The following is a 15,333-nucleotide window of genomic DNA, read 5'->3' on the forward strand; positions in this document are numbered from 1 at the left end:
GGCTCAATGGTTAGCGCGTTCGGCTGTTAACCAATAGGTTGGTGGTTCGAGCCCACCCGGGAGCGGTGTTGTGAGGTCTCAGATGTAACGAAAAAAAGTAAGAGTTTTTACACAAAACCTGACGAACATTTAATTTATGGGCTTCCGTGGCTAATGGTTAGCGCGTTCGGCTTTTAACCAATAGGTTGGTGGTTCGAGCCCGCCCGGGAGAGGTGTTGTGGGGTCTCAGATGTAGCGTAAAAAGTCAAAACTTTCCCACAAAACGTGACAACCATTTAATTTCTGAGCTTTCGTGGCTCAATGTTTAGCGCGTTCGGCTGTTAACCAATAGGTTGATGGTTCGGGCCCACCCGTGAGCGGTGTTTTGAGGTCTCAGATGTAACGAAAAAAGTAAGAGTTTTTCCACAAATTCTGACGAACATTTAATTATTGGGCTTTCGTGGCTCAATGTTTAGCGCGTTCGGCTGTTAACCAATAGGTTGGTGGTTCGAGACCACCCGGAAGCGGTGTTGTGGGATCTCAAATGTAACGTTTTTCCACAATACCTGACGACCATTTAATATTTGGACTTCCGTGGAGCAATGGTTAGCGCGTTCAGCTGCCAACCGAAAGGTTGGTGGTTCGAGCCCACCCGGGAGCGGTGTTGTGGGATCTCAAATGTAACGTACAAAGCGAAAGTTACCACAATACCTGACGACCATTTAATTTTTGGGCTTTCGTGGGGCAATGGTTAGCGCGCTCAGCTGTTATTCACAAGGTTGGTGGTTCGAGCCCACCCGAGAGCGGTGTTGTGAGGTCTCAGGTGTAACGAAAAAAGTAAGAGTTTTTCCACAAATTCTGACGAACATTTAATTATTGGGCTTCCGTGGCGCAATGGTTAGCGCGTTCAGCTGTTAACCGAAAGATTGGTCGTTCGAGCCCACCCTAGAGAGGTGTTGTGGGGCCTCAGATGTAGCGTGAAAAGTCATAACGTTTTCACAATACCTGACAACCATTTAATTTCTGAGCTTTCGTGGCTCAATGGTTAGCGCGTTCGGCTGTTAACCAATAGGTTGGTGGTTCGAGCCCGCCCGGGAGAGGTGTTGTGGGGTCTCAGATGTAGCGTAAAAAGTCAAAACTTTCCCACAAAACGTGACAACCATTTAATTTCTGAGCTTTCGTGGCTCAATGTTTAGCGCGTTCGGCTGTTAACCAATAGGTTGATGGTTCGGGCCCACCCGTGAGCGGTGTTTTGAGGTCTCAGATGTAACGAAAAAAGTAAGAGTTTTTCCACAAATTCTGACGAACATTTAATTATTGGGCTTTCGTGGCTCAATGTTTAGCGCGTTCGGCTGTTAACCAATAGGTTGGTGGTTCGAGACCACCCGGAAGCGGTGTTGTGGGATCTCAAATGTAACGTTTTTCCACAATACCTGACGACCATTTAATATTTGGACTTCCGTGGAGCAATGGTTAGCGCGTTCAGCTGCCAACCGAAAGGTTGGTGGTTCGAGCCCACCCGGGAGCGGTGTTGTGGGATCTCAAATGTAACGTACAAAGCGAAAGTTACCACAATACCTGACGATCATTTAATTTTTGGGCTTCCGTGGCGCAATAGTTAGCGCGCTCAGCTGTTATTCAAACGGTTGGTGGTTCGAGCCCACCCTGGAGCGGTGTTGTGAGGTCTCAGATGTAACGAAAAAAAGTAAGAGTTTTTACACAAAACCTGACGAACATTTAATTTTTGGGCTTCCGTGGCGCAATGGTTAGCGCGTTCAGCTGTTAACCGAAAGGTTGGTGGTTCGAGACCACCCGGGAGAGGTGTTGTGGGGTCTCAGATGTAGCGTCAAAAGTCAAAACTTTTCCACAATACGTGACAACCATTTAATTTCTGAGCTTTCGTGGCTCAATGTTTAGCGCGTTCGGCTGTTAACCAATAGGTTGGTGGTTCGAGCCCACCCGGGAGCGGTGTTGTGGGATCTCAAATGTAACGTACAAAGCCAAAGTTTTTCCACAATACCTGACGACCATTTAATTTTTGGGCTTTCGTGGGGCAATGGTTAGCGCGCTCAGCTGTTATTCACAAGGTTGGTGGTTCGAGCCCACCCGAGAGCGGTGTTGTGAGGTCTCAGGTGTAACGAAAAAAGTAAGAGTTTTTCCACAAATTCTGACGTACATTTAATTATTGGGCTTCCGTGGCGCAATGGTTAGCGCGTTCAGCTGTTAACCGAAAGATTGGTCGTTCGAGCCCACCCTAGAGAGGTGTTGTGGGGCCTCAGATGTAGCGTGAAAAGTCATAACGTTTTCACAATACCTGACAACCATTTAATTTCTGATCTTTCGTGGCTCAATGGTTAGCGCGTTCGGCTGTTAACCAATAGGTTGGTGGTTCGAGCCCACCCGGGAGCGGTGTTGTGAGGTCTCAGATGAAACGAAAAAAAGTAAGAGTTTTTACACAAAACCTGACGAACATTTAATTTATGGGCTTCCGTGGCGCAATGGTTAGCGCGGTCAGTTGTTAACCGAAAGATTGGTCGTTCGAGCCCACCTTAGAGAGGTGTTGTGGGGTCTCAGATGTAGCGTGAAAAGTCATAACTTTTTCACAATACCTGACAACCATTTAATTTCTGAGCTTCCGTGGCTAATGGTTAGCGCGTTCGGCTGTTAACCAATAGGTTGGTGGTTCGAGCCCGCCCGGGAGAGGTGTTGTGGGGTCTCAGATGTAGCGTAAAAAGTCAAAACTTTTCCACAAAACGTGACAACCATTTAATTTCTGAGCTTTCGTGGCTCAATGTTTAGCGCGTTCGGCTGTTAACCAATAGGTTGGTGGTTCGGGCCCACCCGTGAGCGGTGTTTTGAGGTCTCAGATGTAACGAAAAAAGTAAGAGTTTTTCCACAAATTCTGACGAACATTTAATTATTGGGCTTCCGTGGCGCAATGGTTAGCGCGTTCAGCTGTTAACCGAAAGATTGGTCGTTCGAGCCCACCCTAGAGAGGTGTTGTGGGGTCTCAGATGTAGCGTGAAAAGTCATAACGTTTTCACAATACCTGACAACCATTTAATTTCTGAGCTTCCGTGGCTAATAGTTAGCGCGTTCGGCTGTTAACCAATAGGTTGGTGGTTCGAGCCCGCCCGGGAGAGTTGTTGTGGGGTCTCAGATGTAGCGTAAAAAGTAAGAGTTTTTCCACAAATTCTGACGAACATTTAATTATTGGGCTTCCGTGGCGCAATGGTTAGCGCGTTCAGCTGTTAACCGAAAGATTGGTCGTTCGAGCCCACCCTAGAGAGGTGTTGTGGGGTCTCAGATGTAGCGTGAAAAGTCATAACGTTTTCACAATACCTGACAACCATTTAATTTCTGAGCTTTCGTGGCTCAATGGTTAGCGCGTTCGGCTGTTAACCAATAGGTTGGTGGTTCGAGCCCACCCGGGAGCGGTGTTGTGAGGTCTCAGATGTAACGAAAAAAAGTAAGAGTTTTTACACAAAACCTGACGAACATTTAATTTATGGGCTTCCGTGGCTCAATGGTTTGCGCGTTCGGTTGTTAACCAATAGGTTGGTGGTTCGAGACCACCCGGAAGCGGTGTTGTGGGATCTCAAATGTAACGTATAAAGCCAAAGTTTTTCCACAATACCTGACGACCATTTAATATTTGGACTTCCGTGGAGCAATGGTTAGCCTGTTTGGCTGTTAACCGAAAGGTTGGTGGTTCGAGCCCACCCAAGAGATCTGTTGTGGGGTCTCAGATGTAACGAAAAAAGTAAGAGTTTTTCCACAAATTCTGACGAACATTTAATTATTGGGCTTCCGTGGCGCAATGGTTAGCGCGGTCAGTTGTTAACCGAAAGATTGGTCGTTCGAGCCCACCTTAGAGAGGTGTTGTGGGGTCTCAGATGTAGCGTGAAAAGTCATAACTTTTTCACAATACCTGACAACCATTTAATTTCTGAGCTTCCGTGGCTAATGGTTAGCGCGTTCGGCTGTTAACCAATAGGTTGGTGTTTCGAGCCCGCCCGGGAGAGGTGTTGTGGGGTCTCAGATGTAGCGTAAAAAGTCAAAACTTTTCCACAAAACGTGACAACCATTTAATTTCTGAGCTTTCGTGGCTCAATGTTTAGCGCGTTCGGCTGTTAACCAATAGGTTGGTGGTTCGGGCCCACCCGTGAGCGGTGTTTTGAGGTCTCAGATGTAACGAAAAAAGTAAGAGTTTTTCCACAAATTCTGACGAACATTTAATTATTGGGCTTTCGTGGCTCAATGTTCAATTCAATTCAATTCAAAATGTTTATTTTATTTGCGTTACAGATACAGTATACCACGGGGCTAAGTCACATTGTGACTTGTAAGCCCCGTGCCTATCTGTTTAATTTAATATAACAATTTTAATTTAATCAAATAAAAATAGATTTAACAATGGTGTCTTATAATAAATAATGTTAAAGATTCATGAAAAAACTTAATGTATATATGTTATATCCACTTGAAATTAAACAATGGCATGGTATAACATAAAAAATTTAACAATGGGTTATGCCAAAGGTGGCTTTATAAAAACAAATTAAATAAAAAAGTAAAGGTTTTGTTATTTTTTTCCAATATTAGTGATTTTATAGTCTTTTTAAATCTAAATAAATTCGGTTTGGCTTGAATTTCTGGTGATATTGTGTTATATAATTTTATTCCCGAATAAAAGATAGACGTGAATTTTTTTGAAGTGTTACATTTAGGTAAATCTAATAGATCTAATGATCTTGTATGTCTATTTTTCTGGTTTATCTTTACTAGGCTATTTTCACGCTTAATGTTTGTGTGTATGAAAGATAAGCTATTATACTGTATACTCTCTTGTATGTTTAGAATTTTTGCCCTAGTAAAGTACTCTTGGGTATGGTCTCTAAATGATAAGTTATATATTGATCTAATTGCCCTTTTTTGTAGGATATGTATCCTGTTTTGATTAGCTTTTGTTGTGTTGCCCCAGAATTGTATTCCATAAGATAGCACCGAATTAAATAATGCGTGGTATATTTCAATTAGAATATTTCTGGGTACCATTTTACTACAATGGTAAAGTAATCCATTCACTCGGGCTAATTTTGAGCTAATTATATTAACATGGCTGTCCCAGGTCAGGTGTTTATCAAAGTATAGGCCTAGATATTTGTATTTATCTACTATTTTAATTTTTTCCTTATTTAGTTCGATACCATTTAGTACCCTACTGACATCTTTACCTCTATTATGGAATATTATGCATTCCGTTTTTTTTATATTAAGGAGAAGCCCGTTATTTGTGATCCACTTAAATATTTTATCTAGGTAGTGGTTTGTTTGATCTATTGCATTTATTGTGTTTGCGGATTTATATAAAAGGAGCGCGTCATCTGCGTACATGAACATGTTACCAGACGGTGCCTGTTTAATGAGGTCATTTATAAATAGATTAAATAAGAGTGGTGATATTATAGAGCCCTGGGGAACTCCAGATATTAATTGACTTGGCGCCGATAAATCCTTTCCCACTCTAGTGTAGCATTGTCTATTTTCTAGGTAGCTTTTTAGCCACGCACTTGCAGTTCCTCTGATCCCTTGTTTGTATAGTTTGTTTAGTAGATGTTCATGATCTACACTATCGAAAGCTTTTCGGAGATCCAGAAAAACGCCCACACAGATTTCACTTTGATCAAATGCCTCTAGTATATATTTGTATGCTCCCCCTAATGCTTCCATTGTACCATTCCCACTACGGAAACCAAATTGAAATTCCGATAATATGTTAAATTTCTCCACGAAGGAGTTGAGTCGCACGTGAAAGACTTTATCAAATATTTTTGCTATAATAGATAGAAGGGATATAGGGCGATAATTTGACGGAGTTTTTGGGTCGTCTTTTTTAAAAATTGGAACTATTATGGTTTTTTTTAGATTTTCTGGATAGATACCTAGATTGAAGGATAAGTTAATTAGGTATTTAAGAGGGGTTATTATGCTTTCTATCACTATTTTCAGCGGCTTAGCTTTTATGCCGTCAAAGCCAGATGATGAGTTATTTTGGAGAGAGTTAATTATGGTTACAAGTTCTGCTTCGTCGGTTTCGTACAGAGCCATTGTGTTGGGGTTAAGTTCGAGAAAGTTTAGTGATTTAACATTAACTGGTTTAGCTTCATTGCTAGTAAAATATTCATTTAATTTATTAGGGTGCAATGTAATTTGTTCTGGGGTCATTTGACCTTTTCCCAGTAGTTGATTTACAATTTGCCATTTTTCTTTATTCGTTTTTGAACCATTTAACTTACTCCTGAAAAACTCATTACGGCTATTTCTAATGATATTGTTTGCTCGGTTTCTAAGATGTAGGTATTGGTCTTTGTTCACCTGTGAGGGCGATCTTCTAAACCTTTTTTGTGCTTTATGTTTATTCCTCAAAATTTCTTTTATATCGTCTGTTATCCACGAGTCTTTTCCTAATTTTATTGTCTTGTATGCAAAAATCGTGTTATATTCGGCACTGATTTTTTCTTCGAAGTAATCGTAAGCAGTATTAATGTCAGGGTTATTGTAAAGTTCTTCCCAATTTATATTGTTGATTCTTGATTTAAATTTTAGTAAATTGGTTTTACTGTAATCTCTTAATCTAACTGTGTTGTCTTTTTCCAAAATTGTTGTGGAGGTAAGGTATAAGGGCATATGATCAGTTATATCCACGCTGGCTAGTACTTTGGTAGTGCCCTCAAAATTTATAAAGATATTATCTATACAGGTGGCAGTGCTTATCGTTGTTCTAGTGGGGGTTTGGACAGTTTGTTTGAGACCATAGCTCAGACATAGTTCTATTAAGGCATTCGAGCATGGAGTGGTTTCTAGTAAGTTTATATTAAAATCACCTGCTAATATTTTCCTATTTTTATTATTTCCCATTCCCTCCAATATGAATTCCAGGGCATTAAAAAAATTGTGAATTTTTGAGGAATGGGGTCTATATATTATTGCATAGATTTCGTCAGTTTCTAAAACCTTTATAACATAACTCTCAACGTCTTGCGTACACATGCATAGGTTTGAAATTCTGGTTATTTTTATATCTTGTTTACAGTAGAATCCCACCCCCCCACCTACTCTATTCCCTATTCCATAGAACTTATAATTTTGCAAGTATAAAAATGTATTTTCTCTAAACCATGTTTCTGTTAAGGCTATTATATCCGGAACTATCTCTTTTGTTGTTAGCGTTGCAATCAGATTTGGTAAATTACATCTTGCGCTTCTGATGTTCGAATAGATAAATTTCATTTTGGGTTATTATGGATAACAAATATAGAGTTATTTTATTGGTATTTAATTTTAGTTCTTTACAAGAACGTTTTGCTCAAGTTCGTTGTAATAATATTTTTCATCACCTTTTTGTAGCATGAAGTGGGAAATAAATTTAGTTTTCTCATTTCCAGGGATTTTACAGAACTGTCTTAAGTGGAAGCGAGCAAATTCTTGTTTCGGCGTGAAATCATGTGATATGAATATATTTGATCCTTTTAATTGGTAAGACTTTTTTAAGATCTCTCTTTTAGTATCAGCGTCTCCTACACTTAAAACTATCCTACGCATTTCACCACGTCTATATACTTGTGTGGGTCGTATTCTAGTTGGTATGCCCATTAATCCCTTAAAGATATCGTTCACGATATCTGCTAGCTGCTCTCTGGTTTCACCTGGTTTTTCAGGTATACCGGTTAAAACTGAATTATTTCTTCGTTTGTCCAGTTCTATAAGTTCCTGCTTATGTTTTAGCTCATTAATCTCTTTGTTTTTTAATTCTAGCTTATTGTTAATATCAGTTACAAAACTGTCATAATCAAATCTTATATCCTCTATCATTTCGCTTTGCTTTTCAAGTTTCTCTATTCTAGTTTCATGTTCATTAACTTTTCTACATATCTTATCAATTTTTCCATTTGTCTCTTTCATCGCCGTTTTTATGTCATCAACCTTAAACGCTATAGTTTGTACTTCTGACCTAATCTTAGTCCCCATCTTATCTACTTCAGTTTTTATCGTTGCCTTCATTTCCTTCATTTCTCTAAGTATATCACTTAGTGAGGCATCCATTTTAGTGTTTATTGTCAGTGAGCGCGGTTGTTTGGGTGGATATTGTTAGGTAGTACCAATACGTGTAAAAATAAAGAAAAAATAAATCGTTATAACTACCTATGAATAGAAGAGAGCAGTTTGATTAGTTCGGTTCCGGTTTCCTTCGCTATCTGGCGATCTTCGGATTTTGTTTATCACAGTTTAAGTTCAAGATAAGCGATTTTTTGTTCGAGGATAGTTTAGATGATGTTTTTTGTCCGTTTATTTTTTACCGGTTTCGAAAGCGTTTTTATACGGTTGGCTAATTGTACGTTTTAGTGTAATTTTTTTATCTCGTTTCTACCGCTTGAGGTACCCGTACGCGTTATGTTCTTAAAAAATGAGAACCGAGAGTCATTGAGTCTGTAATACCGTAAAAAAACCGAACACAATCCGCAGTTCTGTAGATAATTACTTCTTTTTGGGTTACTTGAACTGATGGTGGCGTTTATTTCCGGCGGTGTTGTGGTACCTTTGTTGGAGTAGTCAGAGGAAACACATAAGATCCGTTTGATTATCCCTTTTGATCCGAAGTCCTGGCGTATAGTCGTGTTTGTAGCTGGTTAAAGCCGATATTCTTGATAGTAGCACGCCGCCAATTACCGTTGACTCTCCTCACTTAAGGACATTTTAAGAGAGACTGTCTACTTGATTACGTGTGCTGGAAGTCGTGTCGCCTTCTATCCACCTGATTTCCCGCTTTGCCAGTCGGTAGAGATATATCTATGAATAGAAGAGAGCAGTTTGATTAGTTCGGTTCCGGTTTCCTTCGCTATCTGGCGATCTTCGGATTTTGTTTATCACAGTTTAAGTTCAAGATAAGCGATTTTTTGTTCGAGGATAGTTTAGATGATGTTTTTTGTCCGTTTATTTTTTACCGGTTTCGAAAGCGTTTTTATACGGTTGGCTAATTGTACGTTTTAGTGTAATTTTTTTATCTCGTTTCTACCGCTTGAGGTACCCGTACGCGTTATGTTCTTAAAAAATGAGAACCGAGAGTCATTGAGTCTGTAATACCGTAAAAAAACCGAACACAATCCGCAGTTCTGTAGATAATTACTTCTTTTTGGGTTACTTGAACTGATGGTGGCGTTTATTTCCGGCGGTTTGTGGTACCTTTGTTGGAGTAGTCAGAGGAAACACATAAGATCCGTTTGATTATCCCTTTTGATCCGAAGTCCTGGCGTATAGTCGTGTTTGTAGCTGGTTAAAGCCGATATTCTTGATAGTAGCACGCCGCCAATTACCGTTGACTCTCCTCACTTAAGGACATTTTAAGAGAGACTGTTTAGCGCGTTCGGCTGTTAACCATTAGGTTGGTGGTTCGAGACCACCCGGAAGCGGTGTTGTGGGATCTCAAATGTAACGTTTTTCCACAATACCTGACGACCATTTAATATTTGGACTTCCGTGGAGCAATGGTTAGCGCGTTCAGCTGCCAACCGAAAGGTTGGTGGTTCGAGCCCACCCGGGAGCGGTGTTGTGGGATCTCAAATGTAACGTACAAAGCGAAAGTTACCACAATACCTGACGATCATTTAATTTTTGGGCTTCCGTGGCGCAATAGTTAGCGCGCTCAGCTGTTATTCAAACGGTTGGTGGTTCGAGCCCACCCTGGAGCGGTGTTGTGAGGTCTCAGATGTAACGAAAAAAAGTAAGAGTTTTTACACAAAACCTGACGAACATTTAATTTTTGGGCTTCCGTGGCGCAATGGTTAGCGCGTTCAGCTGTTAACCGAAAGGTTCATGGTCGAGACCACCCGGGAGAGGTGTTGTGGGGTCTCAGATGTAGCGTAAAAAGTCAAAACTTTTCCACAATACGTGACAACCATTTAATTTCTGAGCTTTCGTGGCTCAATGTTTAGCGCGTTCGGCTGTTAACCAATAGGTTGGTGGTTCGAGCCCACCCGGGAGCGGTGTTGTGGGATCTCAAATGTAACGTACAAAGGCAAAGTTTTTCCACAATACCTGACGACCATTTAATTTTTGGGCTTTGTGGCGCAATGGTTAGCGCGTTCAGCTGTTAACCGAAAGGTTGGTGGTTCGAGACCACCCGGGAGAGGTGTTGTGGGGTCTCAGATGTAGCGTAAAAAGTCAAAACTTTTCCACAATACGTGACAACCATTTAATTTCTGAGCTTTCGTGGCTCAATGTTTAGCGCGTTCGGCTGTTAACCAATAGGTTGGTGGTTCGAGCCCACCCGGGAGCGGTGTTGTGGGATCTCAAATGTAACGTACAAAGCCAAAGTTTTTCCACAATACCTGACGACCATTTAATTTTTGGGCTTTCGTGGGGCAATGGTTAGCGCGCTCAGCTGTTATTCACAAGGTTGGTGGTTCGAGCCCACCCGAGAGCGGTGTTGTGAGGTCTCAGGTGTAACGAAAAAAGTAAGAGTTTTTCCACAAATTCTGACGAACATTTAATTATTGGGCTTCCGTGGCGCAATGGTTAGCGCGTTCAGCTGTTAACCGAAAGATTGGTCGTTCGAGCCCACCCTAGAGAGGTGTTGTGGGGCCTCAGATGTAGCGTGAAAAGTCATAACGTTTTCACAATACCTGACAACCATTTAATTTCTGAGCTTTCGTGGCTCAATGGTTAGCGCGTTCGGCTGTTAACCAATAGGTTGGTGGTTCGAGCCCACCCGGGAGCGGTGTTGTGAGGTCTCAGATGTAACGAAAAAAAGTAAGAGTTTTTACACAAAACCTGACGAACATTTAATTTATGGGCTTCCGTGGCGCAATGGTTAGCGCGTTCAGCTGTTAACCAAAAGGTTGGTGGTTCGAGACCACCCGGGAGAGGTGTTGTGGGGTCTCAGATGTAGCGTAAAAAGTCAAAACTTTTCCACAATACGTGACAACCATTTAATTTCTGAGCTTCCGTGGCTCAATGGTTAGCGCGTTCGGCTGTTAACCAATAGGTTGGTGGTTCGAGCCCGCCCGGGAGAGGTGTTGTGGGGTCTCAGATGTAGCGTAAAAAGTCAAAACTTTTCCACAAAACGTGACAACCATTTAATTTCTGAGCTTTCGTGGCTCAATGTTTAGCGCGTTCGGCTGTTAACCAATAGGTTGGTGGTTCGGGCCCACCCGTGAGCGGTGTTTTGAGGTCTCAGATGTAACGAAAAAAGTAAGAGTTTTTCCACAAATTCTGACGATCATTTAATTATTGGGCTTTCGTGGCTCAATGTTTAGCGCGTTCGGCTGTTAACCAATAGGTTGGTGGTTCGAGACCACCCGGAAGCGGTGTTGCGGGATCTCAAATGTAACGTTTTTCCACAATACCTGACGACCATTTAATATTTGGACTTCCGTGGAGCAATGGTTAGCGCGTTCAGCTGCCAACCGAAAGGTTGGTGGTTCGAGCCCACCCGGGAGCGGTGTTGTGGGATCTCAAATGTAACGTACAAAGCGAAAGTTACCACAATACCTGACGATCATTTAATTTTTGGGCTTCCGTGGCGCAATAGTTAGCGCGCTCAGCTGTTATTCAAACGGTTGGTGGTTCGAGCCCACCCTGGAGCGGTGTTGTGAGGTCTCAGATGTAACGAAAAAAAGTAAGAGTTTTTACACAAAACCTGACGAACATTTAATTTTTGGGCTTCCGTGGCGCAATGGTTAGCGCGTTCAGCTGTTAACCGAAAGGTTGGTGGTTCGAGACCACCCGGGAGAGGTGTTGTGGGGTCTCAGATGTAGCGTAAAAAGTCAAAACTTTTCCACAATACGTGACAACCATTTAATTTCTGAGCTTTCGTGGCTCAATGTTTAGCGCGTTCGGCTGTTAACCAATAGGTTGGTGGTTCGAGCCCACCCGGGAGCGGTGTTGTGAGGTCTCAGATGTAACGAAAAAAAGTAAGAGTTTTTACACAAAACCTGACGAACATTTAATTTATGGGCTTCCGTGGCGCAATGGTTAGCGCGTTCGGCTGTTAACCAATAGGTTGGTGGTTCGAGACCACCCGGAAGCGGTGTTGCGGGATCTCAAATGTAACGTACAAAGCCAAAGTTTTTCCACAATACCTGACGACCATTTAATTTTTGGGCTTTCGTGGGGCAATGGTTAGCGCGCTCAGCTGTTATTCACAAGGTTGGTGGTTCGAGCCCACCCGAGAGCGGTGTTGTGAGGTCTCAGATGTAACGAAAAAAGTAAGAGTTTTTCCACAAATTCTGACGAACATTTAATTATTGGGCTTCCGTGGCGCAATGGTTAGCGCGTTCAGCTGTTAACCGAAAGATTGGTCGTTCGAGCCCACCCTAGAGAGGTGTTGTGGGGCCTCAGATGTAGCGTGAAAAGTCATAACGTTTTCACAATACCTGACAACCATTTAATTTCTGAGCTTTCGTGGCTCAATGGTTAGCGCGTTCGGCTGTTAACCAATAGGTTGGTGGTTCGAGCCCACCCGGGAGCGGTGTTGTGAGGTCTCAGATGTAACGAAAAAAAGTAAGAGTTTTTACACAAAACCTGACGAACATTTAATTTATGGGCTTCCGTGGCGCAATGGTTAGCGCGTTCGGCTGTTAACCAATAGGTTGGTGGTTCGAGACCACCCGGAAGCGGTGTTGCGGGATCTCAAATGTAACGTTTTTCCACAATACCTGACGACCATTTAATATTTGGACTTCCGTGGAGCAATGGTTAGCGCGTTCAGCTGCCAACCGAAAGGTTGGTGGTTCGAGCCCACCCGGGAGCGGTGTTGTGGGATCTCAAATGTAGCGTAAAAAGTCAAAACTTTTCCACAATACGTGACAACCATTTAATTTCTGAGCTTCCGTGGCTCAATGGTTAGCGCGTTCGGCTGTTAACCAATAGGTTGGTGGTTCGAGCCCGCCCGGGAGAGGTGTTGTGGGGTCTCAGATGTAGCGTAAAAAGTCAAAACTTTTCCACAATACGTGACAACCATTTAATTTCTGAGCTTCCGTGGCTCAATGGTTAGCGCGTTCGGCTGTTAACCAATAGGTTGGTGGTTCGAGCCCGCCCGGGAGAGGTGTTGTGGGGTCTCAGATGTAGCGTAAAAAGTCAAAACTTTTCCACAAAACGTGACAACCATTTAATTTCTGAGCTTTCGTGGCTCAATGTTTAGCGCGTTCGGCTGTTAACCAATAGGTTGGTGGTTCGAGACCACCCGGAAGCGGTGTTGCGGGATCTCAAATGTAACGTTTTTCCACAATACCTGACGACCATTTAATATTTGGACTTCCGTGGAGCAATGGTTAGCGCGTTCAGCTGCCAACCGAAAGGTTGGTGGTTCGAGCCCACCCGGGAGCGGTGTTGTGGGATCTCAAATGTAACGTACAAAGCGAAAGTTACCACAATACCTGACGATCATTTAATTTTTGGGCTTCCGTGGCGCAATAGTTAGCGCGCTCAGCTGTTATTCAAACGGTTGGTGGTTCGTGCCCACCCTGGAGCGGTGTTGTGAGGTCTCAGATGTAACGAAAAAAAGTAAGAGTTTTTACACAAAACCTGACGAACATTTAATTTTTGGGCTTCCGTGGCGCAATGGTTAGCGCGTTCAGCTGTTAACCGAAAGGTTGGTGGTTCGAGACCACCCGGGAGAGGTGTTGTGGGGTCTCAGATGTAGCGTAAAAAGTCAAAACTTTTCCACAATACGTGACAACCATTTAATTTCTGAGCTTTCGTGGCTCAATGTTTAGCGCGTTCGGCTGTTAACCAATAGGTTGGTGGTTCGAGCCCACCCGGGAGCGGTGTTGTGGGATCTCAAATGTAACGTACAAAGGCAAAGTTTTTCCACAATACCTGACGACCATTTAATTTTTGGGCTTCCGTGGCGCAATGGTTAGCGCGTTCAGCTGTTAACCGAAAGGTTGGTGGTTCGAGACCACCCGGGAGAGGTGTTGTGGGGTCTCAGATGTAGCGTAAAAAGTCAAAACTTTTCCACAATACGTGACAACCATTTAATTTCTGAGCTTTCGTGGCTCAATGTTTAGCGCGTTCGGCTGTTAACCAATAGGTTGGTGGTTCGAGCCCACCCGGGAGCGGTGTTGTGGGATCTCAAATGTAACGTACAAAGCCAAAGTTTTTCCACAATACCTGACGACCATTTAATTTTTGGGCTTTCGTGGGGCAATGGTTAGCGCGCTCAGCTGTTATTCACAAGGTTGGTGGTTCGAGCCCACCCGAGAGCGGTGTTGTGAGGTCTCAGATGTAACGAAAAAAGTAAGAGTTTTTCCACAAATTCTGACGAACATTTAATTATTGGGCTTCCGTGGCGCAATGGTTAGCGCGTTCAGCTGTTAACCGAAAGGTTGGTGGTTCGAGACCACCCGGGAGAGGTGTTGTGGGGTCTCAGATGTAGCGTAAAAAGTCAAAACTTTTCCACAATACGTGACAACCATTTAATTTCTGAGCTTCCGTGGCTCAATGGTTTGCGCGTTCGGCTGTTAACCAATAGGTTGGTGGTTCGAGACCACCCGGAAGCGGTGTTGTGGGATCTCAAATGTAACGTACAAAGCCAAAGTTTTTCCACAATACCTGACGACCATTTAATATTTGGACTTCCGTGGAGCAATGGTTAGCGCGTTAGGCTGTTAACCGAAAGTTTGGTGGTTCGAGCTAACCCAAGAGAGGTGTTGTGGGGTCTCAGATGTAACGAAAAAAGTAAGAGTTTTTCCACAAATTCTGACGAACATTTAATTATTGGGCTTCCGTGGCGCAATGTTTAGCGCGGTCAGCTGTTAACCGAAAGATTGGTCGTTCGAGCCAACCCTAGAGAGGTGTTGTGGGGTCTCAGATGTAGCGTAAGTAGTCAAAACTTTTCCACAATACGTGACAACCATTTAATTTCTGAGCTTTCGTGGCTCAATGTTTAGCGCGTTCGGCTGTTAACCAATAGGTTGGTGGTTCGAGCCCGGCCGGGAGAGGTTTTGTGGGGTCTCATGTGTAGCGTAAAAAGTCTAAACTTTTCCAGAAAACGTGACAACCATTTAAAGCCAAAGTTTTTCCACAATACCTGACGACCATTTAATTTTTGGGCTTCCGTGGAGCAATGGTTAGCGCGTTCGGCTGTTAACCGAAAGGTTGGTGGTTCGAGCCCACCCAAGAGAGGTGTTGTGGGGTCTCATATGTAGCGTAAAAAGTCAAAACTTTTCCACAATACGTGACAACCATTTAATTTCTGAGCTTTCGTGGCTCAATGTTTAGCGCGTTCGGCTGTTAACCAATAGGTTGGTGGTTCGAGCCCGACCGGGAGAGGTTTTGTGGGGTCTCATATGT

At 42.9% G+C, this 15,333-nt stretch overlaps 6 non-coding genes across 6 annotated transcripts; all 6 read left to right on the forward strand.

The window, feature by feature from the left end:
• Positions 1-567: 567 nt before the first annotated feature.
• Positions 568-640, forward strand: TRNAG-GCC (transfer RNA glycine (anticodon GCC)). The gene has a single exon. It is a non-coding gene; the product is annotated as a tRNA-Gly (tRNA).
• A 794-nt stretch (positions 641-1,434) lies between these two features.
• Positions 1,435-1,507, forward strand: TRNAG-GCC (transfer RNA glycine (anticodon GCC)). Its single transcript has one exon. It is a non-coding gene; the product is annotated as a tRNA-Gly (tRNA).
• An 8,003-nt stretch (positions 1,508-9,510) lies between these two features.
• On the forward strand, positions 9,511-9,583 carry TRNAG-GCC (transfer RNA glycine (anticodon GCC)). The gene has a single exon. It is a non-coding gene; the product is annotated as a tRNA-Gly (tRNA).
• A 1,823-nt stretch (positions 9,584-11,406) lies between these two features.
• Positions 11,407-11,479, forward strand: TRNAG-GCC (transfer RNA glycine (anticodon GCC)). The gene has a single exon. It is a non-coding gene; the product is annotated as a tRNA-Gly (tRNA).
• Positions 11,480-12,717: 1,238 nt separating this feature from the next.
• On the forward strand, positions 12,718-12,790 carry TRNAG-GCC (transfer RNA glycine (anticodon GCC)). The gene has a single exon. It is a non-coding gene; the product is annotated as a tRNA-Gly (tRNA).
• A 502-nt stretch (positions 12,791-13,292) lies between these two features.
• TRNAG-GCC (transfer RNA glycine (anticodon GCC)) lies at positions 13,293-13,365 on the forward strand. The gene has a single exon. It is a non-coding gene; the product is annotated as a tRNA-Gly (tRNA).
• The last annotated feature ends 1,968 nt before the right edge of the window (positions 13,366-15,333 follow it).

The sequence above is a fragment of the Phalangium opilio genome, unplaced genomic scaffold, assembly GCF_054372755.1.
Source record: "Phalangium opilio isolate 3A_F unplaced genomic scaffold, DU_Popi_V2 ptg001421l_1, whole genome shotgun sequence".
Taxonomy (NCBI): domain Eukaryota; kingdom Metazoa; phylum Arthropoda; class Arachnida; order Opiliones; family Phalangiidae; genus Phalangium; species Phalangium opilio.